General features: G+C 34.3%; 1 protein-coding gene across 4 annotated transcripts in view; it reads right to left on the reverse strand.

The window, feature by feature from the left end:
• mgat4c (mgat4 family member C) overlaps positions 1 to 21,704 on the reverse strand; it is a 132,025-nt gene extending 110,321 nt beyond the window's left edge. For 3 of the 4 annotated variants that reach the window (XM_051134477.1, XM_051134478.1, XM_051134479.1), the window contains exon 1: positions 21,280 to 21,704. The gene's annotated coding sequence lies outside the window, so the exon portion shown is untranslated. Of the gene's footprint in view, positions 1 to 7,200; positions 7,268 to 21,279 lie in introns of those variants that run through there. The other variant, XM_051134480.1, reaches the window with a different exon arrangement.
• Positions 21,705 to 21,931: the final 227 nt, after the last annotated feature.

The following is a 21,931-nucleotide window of genomic DNA, read 5'->3' on the forward strand; positions in this document are numbered from 1 at the left end:
ATTGGGTGCATCATAAGAAAACACAAGCTTTCAATCAAATTAGCAATGTAGATGAATATGGGGGTTGGGCAGGAACACAGTTGAACTGCAATTATGTAAAATTCTCATCAGATGGGACAATCATACATCTTTTTCTCATCAGCTGAGCATAAGGAGCCCTAGGCATGAAAAACACACACACGGAGATGAGAGCGGCAACCATTAACCGAGTTTATTTCATTGGGTAAATTCAAGATCCTGCTGCATCTAATCCATCTCCTGCTCATGAAATGGCAATAATTATGTGCCGCATTAATTAAGCTTCATATAGTCTACGTGCTGTATCTATCAAAGCTTCAGCAACAGGGTTCAAATCAATAAGTGGATAATTATAAATATTTTTTTAAACCTGCGAGGTAATCCCCTTTGGCTATGACTTCAGATATGAAAGAAATGCAGAATATATCTCCATTCATTACGGACGGATTCTTACTTGAGTAGCAGCAACATACTATGCAGGTCAATAGGGCTGACTACCAAAGTAAGGCTGGGTGATATATTGAATATTCATGATTTATTCGCAAAGATTTTCTGAAGATATTAAGCCGTGGTGAATACTGTGATGACTTTCAATGCACTTATTACTCGCAATAAAACAAGGTTTCAAGACCCTTCTTTGCATTATAAGTATGAATGTGTTTTATATGGTCTCTCATCTAGTTTCATTTCAAATAGTCTGTAAAATGAAATGATTTAAAACTCTGATTTAACGGATCATCACTCAAAGTCATTCATTTCGGCTTTGCATTCTCTACATATTGAAGTGCTCTAGTGAACACACTGTGTATTGTAGGGCTGGGTAAAAAAATATTGATTCTTGATTATAATCAATTCTCATTTTTACAAAATGATATAGATTTTTAAATCCCAAGAATCCATTAGTCTACCCTGTTTTTAGTTAATTCATTTGAATGCAGCATTTAAACTATACATGGCGTTATATAACAGCTTGTTAACAATATGTCACTGAACGTCACATTCCGAACTTCACTCAGAAAAGAACATATTTGGTGACCATAAACTCATTATGAAAAATCTAGAGAGAAGCATTTTGCTAAATATTTAAGTTTTATGACAGCCAGCATTTAAATGTTTACATTAAAAAAAAAAAAGAACTAAGAGTAGAAATATAATTAACTGTTAATTATATTGAAAGTTAGTACTGTATCTTTCTTATTATGAAAACTTAATTGAGTGTAATTTAAGTGTTTGTACACAAACAGTTATTTTAATTTTCAATATTATAGTAATGTATTACCAACTGACTCATGAATATTTAACAGCGTTAGTTGAGTTTTTTTTTTTTTTTTTTTTGGAGAACATTTGCCATGTACTCTATCTGTTATATATCTAAAGTAATAGCTATTGAATCAAATTGGAATTAAATCACAAACTTGTGAATCAAAATCAAATCAAATCATGAAATTTCTGTCAAAACCCAGCCCTAGTGTATTATTCTGGAAATTGCTGGAAAAATAACCTTTTTAATGATTAAGATTTTCATTTATATATCAGTCAGTAAAAATCTAATTAATATAATGAATTAAATGATGTTTTGATTAATTAATCTAATTAATTGTAAAATAAATTTGAAACCCATGAAAGATGATTTAAAGCTATTTTTGTGTTAAATGAGAAAGTATCTGTAGGCATTACAAATTGTAGCTTTAGAAAGAAATATTTTTGATTCAACATAGAATTTATTCCACATAAACATTTAAGCTGAAAATTATTCATTCGATTCATTCAAACGGCTGATTCATACAAGAATGAAGTAAATGACTCTCTTTATGAATGGGTGTTTGAATCATGGGTTTACACAATTCATTTAAAACATGGATTCAACACCACTGTGTTGCTCGAAGACGAGCAACAATTCTGCTATGGCTTCAAAGGTGATATGTTTTCTGCAAAATTGAGCAAAAACACATAATATTGTGTTTAAAATATAACATAACATAAACTTCCTATTTACTGATTGTATAAAATCACATTTAAACTTGTAATAGATCAGGAAAAACTAGCACTCTCATATTGCTCTTGCTGCCAGTGTGTTATTGTATGATATGTGATATATAAATATGAGACAAAACACATACAGGGTCATTTTTTGCACCAGTATCTTGAATTTTAGGTCATAACTGCATTTGTGGAGTTGTTGCCTTGCATCAAATTTGTCAACAGCCAACTATATGAAATATAAGATAACGTGCAGGTCTGGGTGCCAGTGCATTAATATTTTAATCACGTTATTTTTTCATAACTAATTAATTACCGTGTTAAACTAATAACCCTAATATATATATACAGGACACACACACTCACAATATAATTGTCAAGGTGACTTATATAAAATGTGTCCGTGACCTTACAAATCGTATCACTTTTATAATTAGTCCAGGATTCCAATGCGAATCTATGGTGTTTTGATTTGCTTTCTACTAAAGAATTATTTAAAAGCTTGCAGCTTTTATGAATTTCATGGGCTTGAAAGCAATCAAGTTTAAACAAAACCCTGAATGCTGAAATGAGTTCAGTCACATAAGGCTATTGCTCTGCAGTTTAGTAATCTACCCTATTTTCTCCATTAATTTCAATAATTGAATAATTTGAGCTTTAAAACACCCTCCGCAAACATCAAACACCAAAGACCAATTTAGAGAACGCAATAAGAAGATTTGAAATCCCAAACAGGCTGGTTTAAAATAATAAGCACAAACAGGAGAAAAACAGAAGCCAAATCCATGGAGAAACAAAACACTTTTGCCCATTTGCTTTATTTAGCAGCCGTGACTCATATGAATAATGCTGCCTTGTTTTCATAAAGATGTGTTACCTTTGAAACCATAACATTATTTGCCATGAATGTGACTCAGTGAGTTCAAAATGAATGCGAGAAAAGAGAAAACATGAACTTCTGTCGGTACAGTATTTTTGGAGTGGTGAGGCTCGCCGTGTGCCACCAAAAAAATGGCTGTTAATAAAGGACACTTTAGGCCTTTTATAGAGTGATTCACTTTTCTTCTCAATTCCTCCAACACTTCCTGTGGCGATGGCTGCCTCCCATGAAGCTATAATGTATGAGATTTGTCAGTGTCAATTTTACAGCTAATCTCTCTGGTCCACCTAGGCCCTCCCATTCCCCGCCCATTAATTCTGTAGCCTCGTACACCAGATAGTAGACGGAACAGAGCAAAGAAAGCGCTACACCTTCTGTAGAGAAGTTTGTAGCCAAATGTAGTGGAGTTTTGTCGTTTGCGATGCTGCAGCCTCAGAATACAGAATACAAATATGTGAAGAAAAAGATTTTCCACAACACTAGTTTCCCATCAGGTGCAAATCTTGAACTTCTACAAGCCACCAAACGGATCTATAGATAAAAACTTTATTTTGCAAATGGCCAAGAAAATGGGATCAATATCGGTAATATTCCTCTCATGAAAACTGTGTTTGCTGAGAACGAAATTGGCTGGTTGTTTCAGTTGATATATTACACATCAGCAAATGCATTGTACAACCTGATAAAAATCCAGGTCTATTGATCTGCAAGCTTGGTGAACGTAGAAACTTAAAAACACACAATTTTTCATTTCCTACCACTTTTAACCCGCAAGTGCAATTCAGTAGACACTTATAAAGCGTTTTCTCACATACACACACCTCTGTGATAACTTGTGCAGACAGGGTGAACTGAGGTTATCCAGCTGGGAGTTACACTGCTATGTACTTGCCCCAAAAGAATCACCTAACAAATACAACAAGATTGTTTCAAAGAAACTGAGCCGTATTCATGCATAAAATAGAGCTGTAGAATGGCTGTTCATACAATAATTAAATTCACGCAATGATGAGTTTTAATATATTAATGTTGCGCTTTGATTTCAATCAGTGCACCATGTCGATTTAGCCTTTATCCACACAGCTAAACTTATTACACAAAAAATATTATTGAACTTGTTTCATTAAATAAACAGAGGCAAAAATATGACTGCAGAGATAAAACTGTCCAGAACTGCTAACAAATTCACTACAATACCAAAATCAAAATTGAAAGAAACAGTTCACCAAAAAATAAGTAAGGTAACAAATAGGATGCAGAATTCAAATATGAAAGTGAGGAAGTAGAATTAAAATTCAAAACATTGGATGAATGGATGGATGGATGGATGGATGGATGGATAGACAGATAGACAGACAGACAGACTATGGATAGATAGATAGGATGGATGGATGGACAGACAGACGATGGATGTATGGAGAGACAGACAGACGATGGATGGATGTATAGATATAGACAGACACAGAGACAGACAGATGTTGGATGGATGGATGGATGGATGGATGGATGGATGGATGGATGGATAGATGGATGGATGGATGGATAGCTCGACAGGTAGACAGACAGACTGTCAGATGATGGATGGATGGATGGATGGATAAATGGATAGATACAGATGGACATAGAGAGAGACAGACGCTGGATGGATGAATGGATGAATGGATGGATAGATATAGACAGACATAGAGACAGACAGACAGACATTGGATGGATGGATGAATGGATAGATGTAGCTAGACAGAGACAGACAGACTTTGGATGTATGTATGGATAGATATAGATAGACATAGAGACAGACAGAAATTGGATGAATGGATGGATGGATGGATGGATGGATGGATGGATGGATGGATGGATAGCTCGACAAGTAGACAGACAGACTGTAAGATGATGGATGGATGGATGGATGAATGGATAGATACAGATGGACGTAGAGAGAGACAGACGTTGGATGGATGGATGGATGGATGGATGGATGGATGGATAGATATAGACAGACATAGAGACAGACAGACATTGGGGTGGATGGATGGATGGATGGATGGATGGATGGATGAATGGATAGATATAGATAGACAGAGACAGACAGACTTTGGATGTATGTATGGATGAATGGATAGATAGATATAAATATAGATAGAAACAGACAGACGATAGATAGATAGATAGATAGATAGATAGATAGATAGATAGATAGATAGATAGATAGATAGATATAGACAGAAACAGACAGACATTAGATGGATGGATGGATGGATAGACAGACAGACAGACAGAGAGACAGACAGATGATGGATGGATGTATATTAGTAGACATAGAGACAGACGTTGGATGGATGGATGGATGTACGGATAGATAGATAGATAGATAGACAGACAGATAGACAGACTTGCAAGATGCAAGCAAAAACAGAACACTGCAGTGTATAGAAACTGTTTATAAAGGCTATATGGAAAATGGGTGGATAAAAAGTCATTTTCAGAAGGCATATATCCTGACCCGAGGAGTTTATGTGCAATTTATATTCTGTACCCACCAATAAATGAAAAATAACACCAGAGGCTGAGGCAAATATGCGCTTAGTGGCCACTGAACTGTACCTAATCCACATGTAAACAGCCCCAGTCAGTGGGAACCACTAACATTTACATGTTCAGCATTCAGCAACCGTACAAGCTTTTTATACCGCAGATAAATTAGCATTTCACTCTGAAAGGTCATTGCTCTCTTCACTCTCTGTGCTGTTTTCCGTTATACAGAAAGACAAATATCAACCTGTCTATGAGATGTCTTAGACCCCCATACCCCGCAACCACCCACACAACAGTTACATTTTACAGCAAATGTACACAGCCTGAAAAATACACATTAGTTAGCGCTCAACGCTGAAAAGCCATTTGCACAGAAGAGTATAGAAAAGTGTGTCCATTAAAATTAGACGTGATGGATGGTCAATGGTGCATGAAATTGTCGTTTCCCTGAAAGCTGCAGAAACAGTTAGTATGAAGATTTCCAAATCTATAAAGTCCAATAACAGACGAGTTAGTATAATTATAACGCACATTAGTACAGAGTGGCACAGTACATTGTGGCACTGCATATTTTACGAGATGAGGTTTTGTACAAATTTAGGATTCCCGGGACAACCATCGGGACAACTACTTAAGAGCATGTTAGCAAAACAGACCAGAAGAGAGTTCCTGTGCCTTTAATATATAATGAACACGAAGTCCTGCATCGTCTAACTAGCAGCACTATAGAGAAAGCAAACTATCGGCTACAGTGGACCTCACAAACCCAGGGGATCAGCACTATTCCTCACATATCTAGCAAAGACATTCTGCCTGCTGTCCAATTAGGGGAAAACAAGACTCCCTTGCACTCCAAGCGCATGTCTTTGTACAAGGGAAAACGGCAACTTATACTTAATGTAAAGAGATGTTTAAGAATAAACGAGTCTTAAAATATCTATGGGCAAAAGAATGATGTAGAAAACCCATTTCATAAGCTGAGTGATAAGTAGTGGTGACAATATTTCACAATATTTTTGATGGATGTGTTAATATTTTATTACTTTTCGTGGTGATATTAAACATTGTGAATCTTATCATGATTTTTTTGTACTTTTGGTTTGGTTTATACTAAGTACATTTTCATGAATCAGTATTCATTTCAATAAATAGATGAATGGCTTTTTCATATATTACACTATTTTAGCTAAAATATGTTGCTGTTTATTGTTATACTGGTGCACAGTTTTTTTTTCCCACTAAATTTCAATGCATTCATTTTGAAATGATGTTGAAAGCAGAAAAATCCTTTTATGACACATCAGGAAAAAAAATACAAATATTGACATACACACTGAATATGATCAAAAGATTAAAAAGAAAAAACACATATCCACCTTATTTTTGTGTAAAAGTGTGCCATTTGTAACTTGAAGGTTTCTGGTGTCATTTGCTTCCAGCTATTTTAAGCTGTATAAAGCAGCTCATTATGCTGCTTAATATGATGCAAATTTGCATTTCTCATCTTATTATTTAAATTCATTATCATATTCACATCATAAACACACTGATTTGCAGCACAAATGGTTTTACTCTTTACAGCACTTTGTTTTTCCTCTAGTTATTAACCTATAGCGGCTAATGAATCAAAAGTCTCACACATTCAGAGAAAAGAGCTTCTAAGGCAGACACTGTTTATGTTCGAGCTTTATCGTACAGCAATACTCTTAAGCATTCACTGCGTACTGTATGTTAACAGACTGTGTAAAATAGAGATGTGTGAAAATTGTGGCAGGTGGAGAAAAGCTGACCTGGCGTAACCCACTTCTCACTGATTTATGGTGGTGGCCTGCCCCGCAGACAGCGCTTTGCCCTGGGTGTCATCAATCTCTCCAGATTTCCGATAACAGCCATCAGCTACACCCTGATCCAGCATCGGACCACCACACACCTAAAAACATACAACCTGAAGCTAAAGATTACCAGAACAGTAAGTAAAGCGCAAACTTTCCAAAGAGAATTATCAAAATAAAGACTACTCCATATGTGTTACACCATGCTCAGTATGCACATTAATAGAAATCTTCAACAAATCAATTAATCAGTCATGGTGTCATCTGTAAATTTAATCTTTGTTTTTTTTTTTCTTTTTTTGACCAGCGAATCACACCATTGCCTACAAAAGGAACAATTACACTAAACAGAAGAGACTAAAATGCTAACCTAAGACAACTGATGAGAATAACCATATTTTATTCTCCAAACTATACTCCAAACTTGCATTATATATTTTGAGTACTACAGATGCCAAACATTACAAAAGAGAAGAAGAGTGCAAAAAACTGTCTGAGGAACAAAAGGGATTTGTGGTTGGCCAAACTCAACCAGGATTTCCAGGGCAAGAATCTGGACAATATTCAAGTTTGTTCTTATCATTTTCGGTCAGGTAGGTGAAATATTAGGCTAATATCTTAATTAATACTGCTTGTACGTATCTTTACCGCCTTTTAATTTTAGTTGTCAAACTATTGTGCCCTTTCCTGCTTACTAAGTCCTTTTCTATATGATTTAGCAGCTTTCACATGTTTTTTGTGTGGTATAGACAGCACAAATGATCATAATATAATCATATTCAGTAGTACATCAAATGTGCAATCAATGCTGTTGTTTACATCCGAGTATCTCCAATATGGGGCCATGTATCCGGGTAAATTACCAAACTGTGATGTAAGTGCAAACCTCTATACAGTGATAAAGGCTATGCCGATTAGCATTGCATTGCACCTTTGTGCATATAAAGGATTTGCTGGAAAGTTATTTGTTTTATTACTCCTATGAGTCTCGCATGTGGATTTTCTGTGAAAAGGCGCCCTCTGGTGTTGAGTATGAGTGAAACAAATCACACGTGAGAGTTTAACGCTCCATAATGGCGCTGCCGATGGATTATTATGTCTTACGTAACTGTATGTGTACTATTCATATTTAAATATCTCCAATACCGGTATATCGCGACTACCCTCGTTGAAATTTACATGAATTGTACTTGGCAGAAGGTTATTATAGTTACCTAAAACTTAAACTAAAACTAAAATTAAAACCATAAAAAATTTTATGTTAAAAAACGTACATTTAGTTTAAATTTAAAAAAAGAAAAAGAAAATTTTACTTCAAATCTAGTTCAATCTTAACTTGATGTACTAAAATACAAAAACTAATCCTGAAATAAACAATAAAATTACTAAACTTTACTAAACTAGTGCTGTGCAACGATTAATCTCAATTAAAAATGCACTATCCAGACTTACATTTTTATAATTCATGAATGAAAACAGTTTGTAATATGATTTTAATGTACATTTTCTGTGGTAATGCAATGTCTGATTTTAAAATGGCTTTCAAAGGATGAATTTTGGGATTTTAAGTTTTGAACTGATATTTAATTTCTTATGATTTCTAAAACATGATAGGGAAAAAGGCAACGAAGAAAGTTTTTTGTGCCAAAGGTCAGAACTCATGTTATGATGTTGATTTTTTTAAGATGCACTCTTGACATATGTTAATCTATTACATATGACATATGTTAATCTATACACAGCACACACACATACATTACGTAAACAAAAACTTTATTTTGGATGTGATTAATCACGATTAATCGTTGCACGGCACTAATAAAACAAATTAAAAATGAATAAAAACTACTAATAGTGTCTTAATGACACTAAAATAACACTGATTTGCCGAAGACTTCATGCATTTGACAGATATAATCACAATTTTTTTTTACATGGAAAAGAACTGTGTTGACTCTTCAAAATTTCCCTTTTGTGTCCAACAGAAAAACACAATATGGGTTTGAAATGACATTAGGGCGAATAAATGATACCATTTTGAATTTTGGGGTGAACTGTTCCATTATACAGACAGTACAAAGAAAGAGAATAGAAGAGAGGGTGTATATAGCAAGAAGGGGGAGATTTTCCATTCAGAGCTTAACAGCATCACAGCCTGAACTGTGAACACACAGGAAACCCATAACATTCCTACCATCACAGAGAACAAGAGAGAGACAAGCGTTTCCAAGAGCTGTGGTTTGTACATCAAAAAGACTGATGGAGTAAAGGAGTGGGGATAATATGTGAGAAATGGTCAGAATGCAGGCACATGAATGCTTACAGTCTATATCCTCTCCTGTATGCTTGTGTGTGTGTGCGTGGAGCTCCCCACCTGCCTAAATGATCTCCATGACTCACACAGGAGCAGATAATTGGCTCACAAAAAAGTGCAGCAAACATTCATCATAATGGCAATGGCCTGCTGAAGCGAGCAGACAGTCTTCTCTCGGTCTCTCTCCCCCGTCTTTCTCTCTAATATGCACTCTTTCTGTCTTTCTGACATGTGTGTAAACCCTGCTCTTCACTGTCTTTTGCTCCTATAGCACATCATGTGGTCTTAAAGATACAGTGCTCATCTGGCCCCTACGGATTTTATAATTAACCCTGATGGGGCACTGAACACTAGCGCTTAATTGGTATCAATAATTCACAGGATTCATTTAAGCACCAGCAAATGTGTGTCTAGAACAGGGGTCAGCAACCCTTTTGAAATGAAGGGCCAATTTGAACAAGAAATATTAAAGATTTGCAAAAACGAGACTGAACTACGTTAAGTAGATAACCAGTATGGTATACGAAGTTTACATATCCAGAGTTTATCTCCACTTAATGTTTTAAGCCCATACAACTCATAACTAAATAAAAAGATGCGGGTAGTTAGGCATGTAAACTACAATCAATCAAAACAGTTAACCAGTTAAATAAATCTAAATAATTTTTTTATTAAATTAAATTAAAATTTAAATTAACTTAAAATTTAAATTAAAATTAAAATTATATAAAATAAAAAAAAAAAAAAAAAATAAAAAAAAAAAAATTTCGGTTGTTTTTGATAAAAAGAGCCATTTGTACTGAGTAAGAAAAATTGGTTCAACAATAATAATAAAAGAATACATTAAAAAAATAATTCCTAAACTTCCAAAATTAAGGAATTTCATATTGTCAATGTACTGAAATGTACTCAAATGAAAATAAATACTACCAAATGTTATATATATATATATATATATATATATATTATAAATTATATAAATTTATTGTTATACATTTATAAAATAGTTTAAATATTTTTTTACATATTTTGTAAAATTTTTAATTGCCTTTACTGTCACTTTTTCACAATTTAATGCATAATTTCTGAATAACACTCTTAAAAAAGAAAAAAAAGAAGGAAAAAAAAGAAAAGAAAAGAAAAGAAAAGAAAAGAAGAGAAAAGAAAAGAAAAAGAAAAGACAAAAAAAACTTGCTGTCCCCAAACTTTTTAACCGTGGCGGAACTTTTTTTTTTTTTTTGTGCATTTAAAAAAATAAATAAAAAGTAAATCCGTCTTCAAGGAGACACATGGATCTCCGCCATTTCAGGTAACATGCATCCTGTCTCTCATCTGCTGTTCCACCAGTGCGGATGATTATACGTTTATTTCCGAAGCGGTGCGATCTAAACAGCTGTTGCCGTAGAGTTGGCTCTTCAATAAATAACCGTTTCCAATATCCCACCCACCACAACAAACACACAGTTTTGCCTTTGTTCTTTCGTTCACTTCGATTGATGCATATTTCATGGAGAACTTTTGCGTGCTTCCTTTGAGTTGAAAAGACGGCTCCGAGCTGACAGGCTGCCTATTACCAGACATTACAATCTCCACTGTCCCCATTGCTCGGAACATCTCCCTGCTCCAGATCCGTGTGCATTAACTTGTTTTTGTGAAGGTAATGAAATAGCTATGAAATAGTAATGAAACGTCTCTGTGCGACAAATGAAATACTAGCGTTCATTACATTAGCCTACATGACATGGCTACTGATTTAGCCCTGACAACATGAGAAATTTTACTGAAAAAGAAAGGACGTCTCAGGGATATGTTGTGTCTCTTCTGCTGACTGTTACCTAAAGGCAGACGTTAGGATGCAGGAGAGTTGGAAAAGAGAGAGCTTTTCTGAGCATGCTCATCTCTTCCTTTCATGTGAGTGCCAATACCCAAAACCCCTGAAGGCTGGAAAGAGTAATGCATGGAATTAATGTGCTCTGTAATGGGCTACCTTTTGTAGTCTGAATACATTTTTCCTGATCATGCAAATTAAAGCCTTTCATATGATGCAGACTGTATTGAAAGCAAAATCATCTTCAAACTGGAGCAACATAAACAGTAGCTAGCAGTATACATAAGTGGCAAGAAGTGAAACGCTTATTGTAAGTTCTGGACATGTTTGAGATGAAAACAAGACGTTTGTAATAGCCAAATCTTGGATGAAAGTCGAAAAAAAATTGCTTTAAATTTTTACAAGGTTAAGGTCACTTCACACGAAAATTTTCGTTCAAAATTTTTGCAATGTTAAAAAATAATTACGACCTCACGTTGTGTCAGTCACACTTACACACTGCCTCCAAAACTTTGATCCTTCAGAAAAAAATTTGGATTTTCTGCATTTTTCGCATCCGTAGAAAGAATTTTGAGAGTTGAGTTTTGACGTTTCGAGCCACCCTGATGTTCTGTGTGTGACGAATCTTGACGAATACGAAAAAACTGGGGCTGTCAATCGATTAAAATTTTTAATCTAATTAAATATATGATGTGTCGATTAATTAATCTAATTAATTGAAAAAAAAATTGGCTGTGAAAATACCCACAAAAGATTATTTAAAGCTATGTTTGTGTTAAATGAGAAAGTATCAAGTAGACATTATAAATTATAGCTTTAAAAATAAATAGTTTATTTGATTCAACATCAAATTTATTACACATAAACATTTAGGCTGCAACGGAACTATGGAACATAAAAGAAGATAATTTGAGAAACATATTTTTTCTTCTTATAATTAAAGTCATGGTAACCAAAATATTCAAAATATTTTCATTTTTGTTCCACAAAATAAAGGTTTGAAATGACATAAGGGTGAGTAAATGATGACAGAATTTAAATATTTGGGGTAAACTATCCCTTTAATGTTTTTATTATTATTATTATGAAATGAAATGATACTCTAAATAAGAAACTAATAGTGAATGTTTTTATGAATCAAACGGCTGATTCATTTAGAAATGAACTAAATGGCTCTCTTTATGAACGGGCCTTTGAATCATTGATTCACACGATTCATTCAAAAACGCGGATTCATTCCGAAACTAAACACCGCTGTGTTGCTCAGAGACGCGCAACAATTCTGCGATGGCTTCAAAGGTAATATGTTCTCTGCAAAATTGAGCAAAACCCCATATTATTGTGTTTAAAATATTACACAATATCAACTTCCTATTTACCGAACTGCTGTATAAAATCACATTTAAGCTTGCGATAGATCGGGACACTCGTGTCATATTGCTCTTGCTGCTCATGTGATATTGTATGATATGTGATATATATAAATATGAGACAAAATACATACAGGGACAGTTTTTTGCACCAATATCTTGAATTTTAGGGCATAATTATATTTATGGAGCTGTTGCCCTCTATCACATTTGTCAACAAGCAGCTGTATGAAATGTAAGATGATCTACCTATCTGGGGGTGGGTTAAAATATTTTTTAACTATGTTAAAATATTTTAATCGTGTAACGTTTTATAACTAATTAATTAAGGTAACATGTTAAACTGACAGACCTAGAAAAACATATGAAAATGAACTCAGTGTGAAAGGACCTTTACAGGTTTTTTTTTTATTATTATTTATATTTTCCTCCGGACATCTAAGATGTAGATAAATTTGTTTCTTCATCATAATAGATTTGGAGAAATTTAGCATTGCATACTTGCTCACCAATGGATCATCTGCAGTGAATGGGTGCCGTCAGAATGAGATTACAAACAGCTGATAAAAACATCACAATAATCCACAAGTAATCGACATCTTGTGAAGTGAAAAGCTGTGTGTTTGTAATAAACATATCCATCATTAAGACACTTTTATCTTCAAAACGTTGCTCCTGGCTAAAAAATTTCCTCAAGTGAAAAAGTCATGCACCATTTGCAAGCGAAAACAGTCTAAAACATTCTAAACAAGCTGGATTTTGATGTCAGAGGACAACACGGGATAGACTTTTTGACTGGAGGAAGCTTTATTATGTATTATGGACTGGTATTTTGACTTGTATTCTGACGGCACCCATTCAGTGCAGAGGATCCATTCATGAGCAAGTGATGTAATGCTAAATGTCTCCAAATTCCATTGAAAAAACAAACTCATACACATCTTGGATGGCCTGAAGGCAAGTCAATTTTCAGCAGTTTCATTTTTGGGTGAACTATTTCTTTAAGGACAGGAAACCTCATTGTGAAAAAAGATATATATTGTACAGTGTTATCAAATTTTAAATTCCAACAAACAGTACATCAGTGCAAACAGCTGCATGCATATAACCAGCAACCAAGGACTGCTGATTCGATATTAAGCTGCTGTAGCAAACGAGCCAATAACAGAGGGCCGTCATGTCTTGTCACTCAAATGAGCAGCACGAAATAAGTCACACTGATGAGTCAGATACAATGAGTCACCTAAAGCAGGACACTACGGTACTTGACCAAAACAACTGGCCATCTCTTTCATCAACAGCACATACTACAAACCACACATGAAAGCACTAATGAAAAATAAACTAATAAAACACATTTTCATAGACTTTCTCCTACCATATTTCTGTAGCACTGAGCCTTGCACAAAATATTACAATTTATTATCAGTAAACATGTGCTCACATTAAAATTCAACCACCCACCTCACTTTTGTCTCCATTGTCTAACTTTACAGCCGAGAGTGTCTGACTTCTAATCTAACTCATATAATCTAATTTTATCTAATCAAGAGCCCTTAATGTGCAAAACGATTAATTCTCTTACACTAATAAAATACACATTACCAACACTTAATAATTGCCCCTTGTGTTGGCATTCAACTCTGAAAACAAGATAATTATGATTAACACAATAATCAAGGTTTTAATTATTACCCATGCTCACGAAGCAATAACAATGTACAACACAATAGCACGCTATAAAAAAACAACTTCAACATCACTATATCATATTGCTTTCTTAGCAGCTAGTTAATTTGCAGATAACCGTATACATAATTCCCTGCACTATTTGTTGTACAGCAAAACCTAGTTAGCAGGTCATAAGCTCAAAAAACAGTAACACAGATGCATAATAAGATGTTTACCTTTTATTTATCCAATAGGCAGCCTTCAAATATGCAAACAAAAGTCTGTTTAAATATTGATGCTGTTAAATATGTAAATAATAAATATTCAGGAGCTGTATCTAAAATTAATCAGGGCAATAAACAAATACTGGGGAAGCTGACATCTATTTATTTTCATTTAGAGGAGAAAGTGCACTGTTTAGATTGGTATCACCACAGAAGTCAGTTATTCATTCACAGTGCTGTCTCATAAAATGTAAACAAGCATAATATGATCAAATACTGTATGATTGAAATCGGTCGCTTTTAATCCATTCGGTCTATCAGCCATTATTACTGAAATAAGTTTAATGGTGCAACCACAACTAGGCTAAATTGTAACTTATGCACGGCTGGTGCAACCGTCCGCAGATTCCCAGAAGGCCCATATCGATTAAAATGAGGACTTATTTGTTCAAAAGCAATAGTTATCCATCTGTCATACTTTGTAAGCTCCTGATTTTATGCTTGAATTTAGACAAAACTTGGCTTAAATATGAGCTTTGTCTTAAAAATGTAAAGCAGAGAGAAAGCCAAATCACCTCTTTGACATTAACAAATCAGGCTTTGGCGTCAGGTTTCACAACAAAGCTTGCTTGTGCGGTTGAGCGACGTCATTGTTGCCCACAAAATATCACTTGCTAACTCTAACAGATGGCCTAGATTCCTCCCACTTTCCTCCTCTTATGACTATACAGTGACTCTGCCTGTTCCTCGCCCTCTCGCAGCCTGCATTCATCAAAACCAGCGAGCCAAATCCCTGCTTCTTCCTCCCCATGTGAGGAAAATTAAATTCACCTGTCCTGAGAGTAATTTCACCTTTCACAGAGTGGAAGACAGACACAATTAGCGCCTGCACATGCATCACATCAGTAGTCTTTCAACTGAACTCGATGCACCCAAGCAACACCTTAACCTTGTTAAATCACACTCTTAAACAGGAAACAGTTCAAATCCAGGTTTAAGACAGGCCTCATTGAATGAAAACCTGCATTTGTGGTCTGTAAGTGTGAAGTTGTGGTGATACTGAACTTTGTGCTTCGTTCTCTTTTTTTTTATATGCATGCAAATGCTGGAGAGTGGAAATGCAAGCTGATGCGAAGAAGTATCGTATTTTGCTGTGTTTGGTGAACTCTGATCAGGGAGTTCGTATGGAGAAAAAACCTTGGCCGTGAGAAGATGTAAACTTGTAAAACACTGTAAATGTAAAACACTGACCTCTTGGCTCAATACAAAGAATATACATTTTAAAGATGCATGACATGCAATGTTGTGGGAAAATGGAATAGATGCTGTATTTTCCTATTCGATCAAGAATGTAAGTTATGAATTATTATTATTATTAGTAGTAGTACTAGTAACATAAATGTATAATATAAATAATAATAATAATAATATAGTAATAATATTATATCATATAGTAGTAGTCATATAAATGTATTTATTATTATTGTTGTTGTTGTTGTTGTTGTTGTTATTGTTGTTGTTGTTGTTGTTGTTAATCACAAATATTATATAATTAATAATAAAAACAGCACTAACAACAGTGATAACAATAATTCCATACTTCCATTAATTCCATATTCCATAATTCTGTTTTTTTGTTATGCATTTATTTAAAACAGAAGCATAACATTGTTGCTGATAATTGCTGCAGATAAAAATGGACCAAATGCAATATTTTCTCATTTTCTCATATAAATTGATTATTAAATTATAAATATGATTATTCATATTAATAACAATAATGTTAACAATAATTTAATACTTACAATTACTTGTGATTTATTAAAAAAAAGAGACCTAGAGCACAGCATCATATATTGTTGCTATTTTTCACATTTGAATTATTATTATTATTATTATTACTATTATTATTGTTGTTAATTATCACAAATATTATATAATTAATAATAAAAAAATATATATAGCAGATGCATTTTTTTCTCATTTTGTCAAATACATTGATTATTATTACTCATAATAATACTAATATGAAATATTATTACAGATATTATTACTATTATTAGATCATAAATCATAATAATTAATATTAATAACAATAACGTAAACAATAATGAAGTCCTAGAGCATGGCATCATATCATGTTGCTTTATTTCACATAAAATAAAATATAAAATAAGAAATAATAATAAACTTATAAAAAAAAAAAATTAAAAATAACAAAACAAAATATTATTATTAAAATAATAATAATAATCAAATCATAATACGTTTTATTATTATTATTATTATCATTATCGTTGTTGTTGTTGTTGTTATTAATCACAAATTTTATATAATGAAACATAATAACAATACTAACAACAACATGCTTATAGTTTTTTATGTATTATTCATTTACAAAAGAACCATAAAATCAAAACTTGTTGATGATAATTAGATAAAAATAGTAGATGCAATATTTTCTCATTTTTGTCAAATAAGCTGATTATTGTATCCACTCATTATAATACAAATCAGAAATATTTGTACAAATATTGTTACTATTATTAAATCATAAATAGAATTAATGACAATAATGTTAATAATAATTACATACCTATAATTATTTGTGATTCATTTAAAACAGAGGCCCCAGTGCATGGCATCATGTTCTGTTGCTATATCTCACATTTTTATTATTATTATTATGATAATTAGTGATTTATTATTTTTTTAAATGCTAGTTCTTGCCATTGAACGTTGCAGGGAAACTTAGCACGCTCAAAGCCAGTGTGACCGCACCTTCATTCGCAGGATAACAGCTGTTCAGGGTGAGCGTTCTTAGCACCGAAGTGCCCAATCAGAGGTCAGGACTAGAACAGCGATGCAAACTGTGGATACACACGAGAGCGAGGTGAGATAACGTTGACACACCTTTCCCACCTGCTACACTTATTCACGGGCACCTTAATCCTCTACTCCAGTCAAAGCCTGGCATTCTCATGTCAGAGCACATCTATAGTGGATTAAAATAGGACAGCTAATTACCATTTACCTCAGCAGGATCACGGCTGGATGTTGGGATTCTAGCTTTTGGAATGCGTGTAATTGTCTGTTAAATAATGCCGACCCACGCGCCTTATATCTGACTTGGCTCACTCACTCATGAAAAGACACTCATGAGTTGATAAGCAGGATGTTGCAGCTTAAGCCTTTGGAGAAACACTAATGCCAAGTGCTGCTGTGGGTCCCCCCGACTGTGTGGAAAGCAGTTTATTAAAACTCCCTCAGGAGTCCCAAAGGTACAATTAGTGTTGAACTTTGCTATAAAGTAATCATACACAATTTCTGGACTTTGCAACTCTTCCTCTAAGCAAAAATAAGCAGTATTAGCAATATAAAAGCATCCTGATAGCTAAGTGTGCTGATTCACTATGATTAAAGGTTTAAATCCAAAAAGTACACCACAGGCCCTGAGTTTAACACAGAAGTACGTATGAAATACACATGGCTTATTTTTTCTCAAAAGGCTTTGAATGTTACATTGCCATGAATAACCTACAAGTTCCAGCTACCTCTAATATGTTTTATTGGACAAAATAGACTTGCAGTTACACACCTAGGGCCCTATGATTTCCGCAAAGCAGAAAACGCAGGCGTTGGGCGGAGAATTTGCCAAATTTGGAATGAATAAATCAAAAGTAACTCAGTACAATTAAATCAAAACATGATAGTGTCTGTGAATATTAAGCCACAAAGAATACATCTAAATATGAACCTGCGCAGACACGCGGTTACATTTACTACACACATGCTGAAGCACGCAAGATGCTTGCAGGGTTTTTTAGCCTCACCCGCCTCAGAGAAGCACTTCATGAGCATTGTACTGTTTATTTTAAGAAAAAAACTATCACCATATCATATACAAACAGAAACTTAAAGGTCCTCATATCAACCAGTGTTGCCAAGTCTGCGGTTTTCCTGCAGAATTGGCTTACTTTAGCACTATTACCGCAGGTTGTTTTTCATGTCTGCGGGATGAAGCAACCCAATAACGTGATATTTAGCACCTGAAATGCAAATTTTACCAGTGGAAATCCACCAAAAAATGTGTATTTTACCCCCAGAATGTGATTTTTAACAGGGGACCCACCTCAAAACACAACTGGGCTAGTTTCGAGTAGCAATTAGGTGGGTTTTGTTGTAAAAACCTGGCAACCCTGACAGCAACCCATCAAAAAAAAAGTTCGGTTTAACTTGAAGAAATTGTGACAGGAATATATTGCTTAATGTAATGATAGTACTACTACTAATAATAAAATTATTACTAAAACATAATTTTTACGTAATATTTACCAGAATAAATATCTACCAGTATTTATTTACCAGAAAAATATAATGCACAGTAAATAAATAAAAAAATAAAAATAAATTAATTATTTATAAAATCAATTAATTACGCATGCTTTTGATTATTAAAATGTAATGAAATCAATAAAATGGAATCCAGGAAATTACTGGAATACACAGAATTTGGTCAAAATAAAACTCAATTTGAATAAAAAAATAAAACATTTTACAGGGCCTTAAACTTTGAACAAACTGCTGTTAAATTCAGCAGTTAAAACTGGGTATATTATTAAAATAAAACTGGGTACAGAACATCACTATATAATGAAGGCTTTGTATATTTGATAGTCAAAAGTGTGCTATACTGAGCTAAGTAAAATATACAGAGGGATTCGCTCCCTCTGTAAACCCTTCTTTTATTTAATCTCAGTCTCTCCGAGACTTTTCCTCACACAAAAGGGCTTTACTGCATCTAAAATACTATTCTCATTAGAAATGTTCTCTCTCTCTGAGACACTTCTCCACATTCAACAGTCTAGGAGTGTAGAGATGCATTAAACATGGGCACTGGTTCCCAATCTAAAGTGCATGGAGTGCTGCTTTATGTCTGAATTGGTAATACTGCCCACAGGTCAGAAGTACTGAGGACAGAATAGGGAGACGGTAGAAGACATGTCTTGCAAACCCCATCTGTTCCTTTAATGATATCCATTTATCACAGTGCTGTGTTTTTTTAACTAATCATAACATCTTAATAAACATTTCGGCTTTTTATAAGGAGGCATAAAGGTCAAAATTCAACTAATAATTGCCAACAATCGCTTACCTTATATCTTGTAGTGTAATTTAATATAAAAGCATTCAATGCGGACTATAAAAACACTGAACTTTTAATAAAAAGAATACCTGACACCTGATACAAGATCTCTTGAATTTGATCAAATATAGAAACCCTTCACCTTGTGAATGTATCTGCTGCAATGAATGATTTACCCCACTAGGGGAGGAACTACTGGTCCAAATGGCTCAAAATATTACAGATGCTGCTCTAAGGTTATGGTAGGGCATTAACTACATATAAGGTACTGTGAAAGCTGCGTTCATCATTTAAAACTGCTCATACTCTCTCAAGACTGTAATTGGGTAGATATAAGATATCCATTAATTTTTTTTTTAGATTTTAAGATTTTAAGTTAAAATGCTCGTGTGCATTAACAGAAACCAGTCACCTTTTAAAATCGTTGTTCATCCTTCAGTAGTTCTCTAGAATAGTCTTGCAGTGTGACAAATGAACTTTAAAAAGTACAAATTTAATTAATATGGTCATAAACAATACATGCATAATAAGAGCTGAAAAACTTCAGTTTTAATTGAATTACGTCATTGCGCACTCAGTGTCAGAAATTAGCTTTTATATCAAAAACAATATTTGTCCCATGGAATAGATTATCAGGGGTTTAGGAGTTCATTGTTTTTGTATATAAATATTTTTCCATACACATCTTTCATTAAAAAAAAAACATCTGATGATTTACGTAGCAACTATAGCCACTCCAGTACCTAAACAATAACTAGAGAATAGAATATCGTTAAATATGTAAAATATTTTTGCTTCTTAATTAAAATATCTAGGGCATTTGTGACTTTTGGTGACATTGTTTGTCCTAGTCAAACTACAGGGCACTTCTAAAACTGTTTGAAAATCCAACCTGCCAAATTACAGTAATTTTAACTTCTCATTCAGCTAGATCTTAAACTAACCCACATTAAAGTTAAGCCACATGCATATCATTCCCTGCCAGATGTTTGTCTGAAATCGTCTAAAACACCCATGACTGAAGCAAGCACTTCTTTGACACTACATTCAGTTTGTACAAGAAGAAAAGCCACTTTTTAAGCATACAAAGGACATGAATAAACAGGATACACAGTTACAATGTTGCATAAAGTTCACATTCTCTAAATAAATCTCACCCATTACAGCTATGCCAAGCTTTCATGCCTTAAGGGCAATATGACACATGTAGGTTATATCTGTCCTTACTTTATGCCAGTTGAGTCACCTATTATTTCTCTTAAAATACCCCCAGATGTCAACAGCGTGCAGAGGAAAAGACATCTGACAACTTTGAGGCTTCAGGCATTAAACACAACACAGACCCGAGCAAAACGACGAAGAATGTGGAAGATTGTTTTGATAGGAAGAGGCTGAATGCACAGGTGCGAGTGCCTATACGCTCCTTAACAAAATCAAGTTGGTAACACTATTTGAATTCGCCCATAATAAATACGTGCGCTTACCGTCGATCCAAGCGAACAGATGATTCAGAGTGGCATCTTCAACTTCTCCGCACGTTCACACATACTGTACATGTGTGTGTGGACAGCGACAGTGAATGAATGCTGCCCGGAGTGCGCACGAACGCGGTATGATGTCCAAAAAAGCTGTCTATGTAGGCAGCTCACTAGATAGTCTGACGTCTTGCAGACTCCCTTTCCAGCCACGTTGTCCGCCCCGTGTTAATTGAAAGAAACAACTCGGATCCCGCTGCTGTTGACTACATTGGTACAAATCTGGTTGTAATTATCGCGGCGCAGTCGGTTCTCCGCAGCCGCCGTGTCCTTCCTCTCATGCCGACTGAGAATGTGAGCGCAGCCGCCGAGATGCTCGATCGTGGTGCGACCTGAGGCAGCCTAGAGCAGTCACCCAATGTGATGAGCCTACTAGAAAGACAGCAAAATGCTGAAAACAGACTCTCATGAGACATGACAGCATGCTTGCTGTTAATTACAAAGGTGAGGCAAAGGCGAGCACATTCATATAAGCTACAACAATTCAAAGTATTAAAACATATATTTATATATTTTTATACTTATATTTATAATATATTTTACTTTATAATATATTTTACATATGTGTATACCTATATGTTGTTTACATATTTAGATGTTT

The sequence above is a fragment of the Labeo rohita genome, chromosome 18 (assembly GCF_022985175.1).
Source record: "Labeo rohita strain BAU-BD-2019 chromosome 18, IGBB_LRoh.1.0, whole genome shotgun sequence".
Lineage (NCBI taxonomy): Eukaryota > Metazoa > Chordata > Actinopteri > Cypriniformes > Cyprinidae > Labeo > Labeo rohita.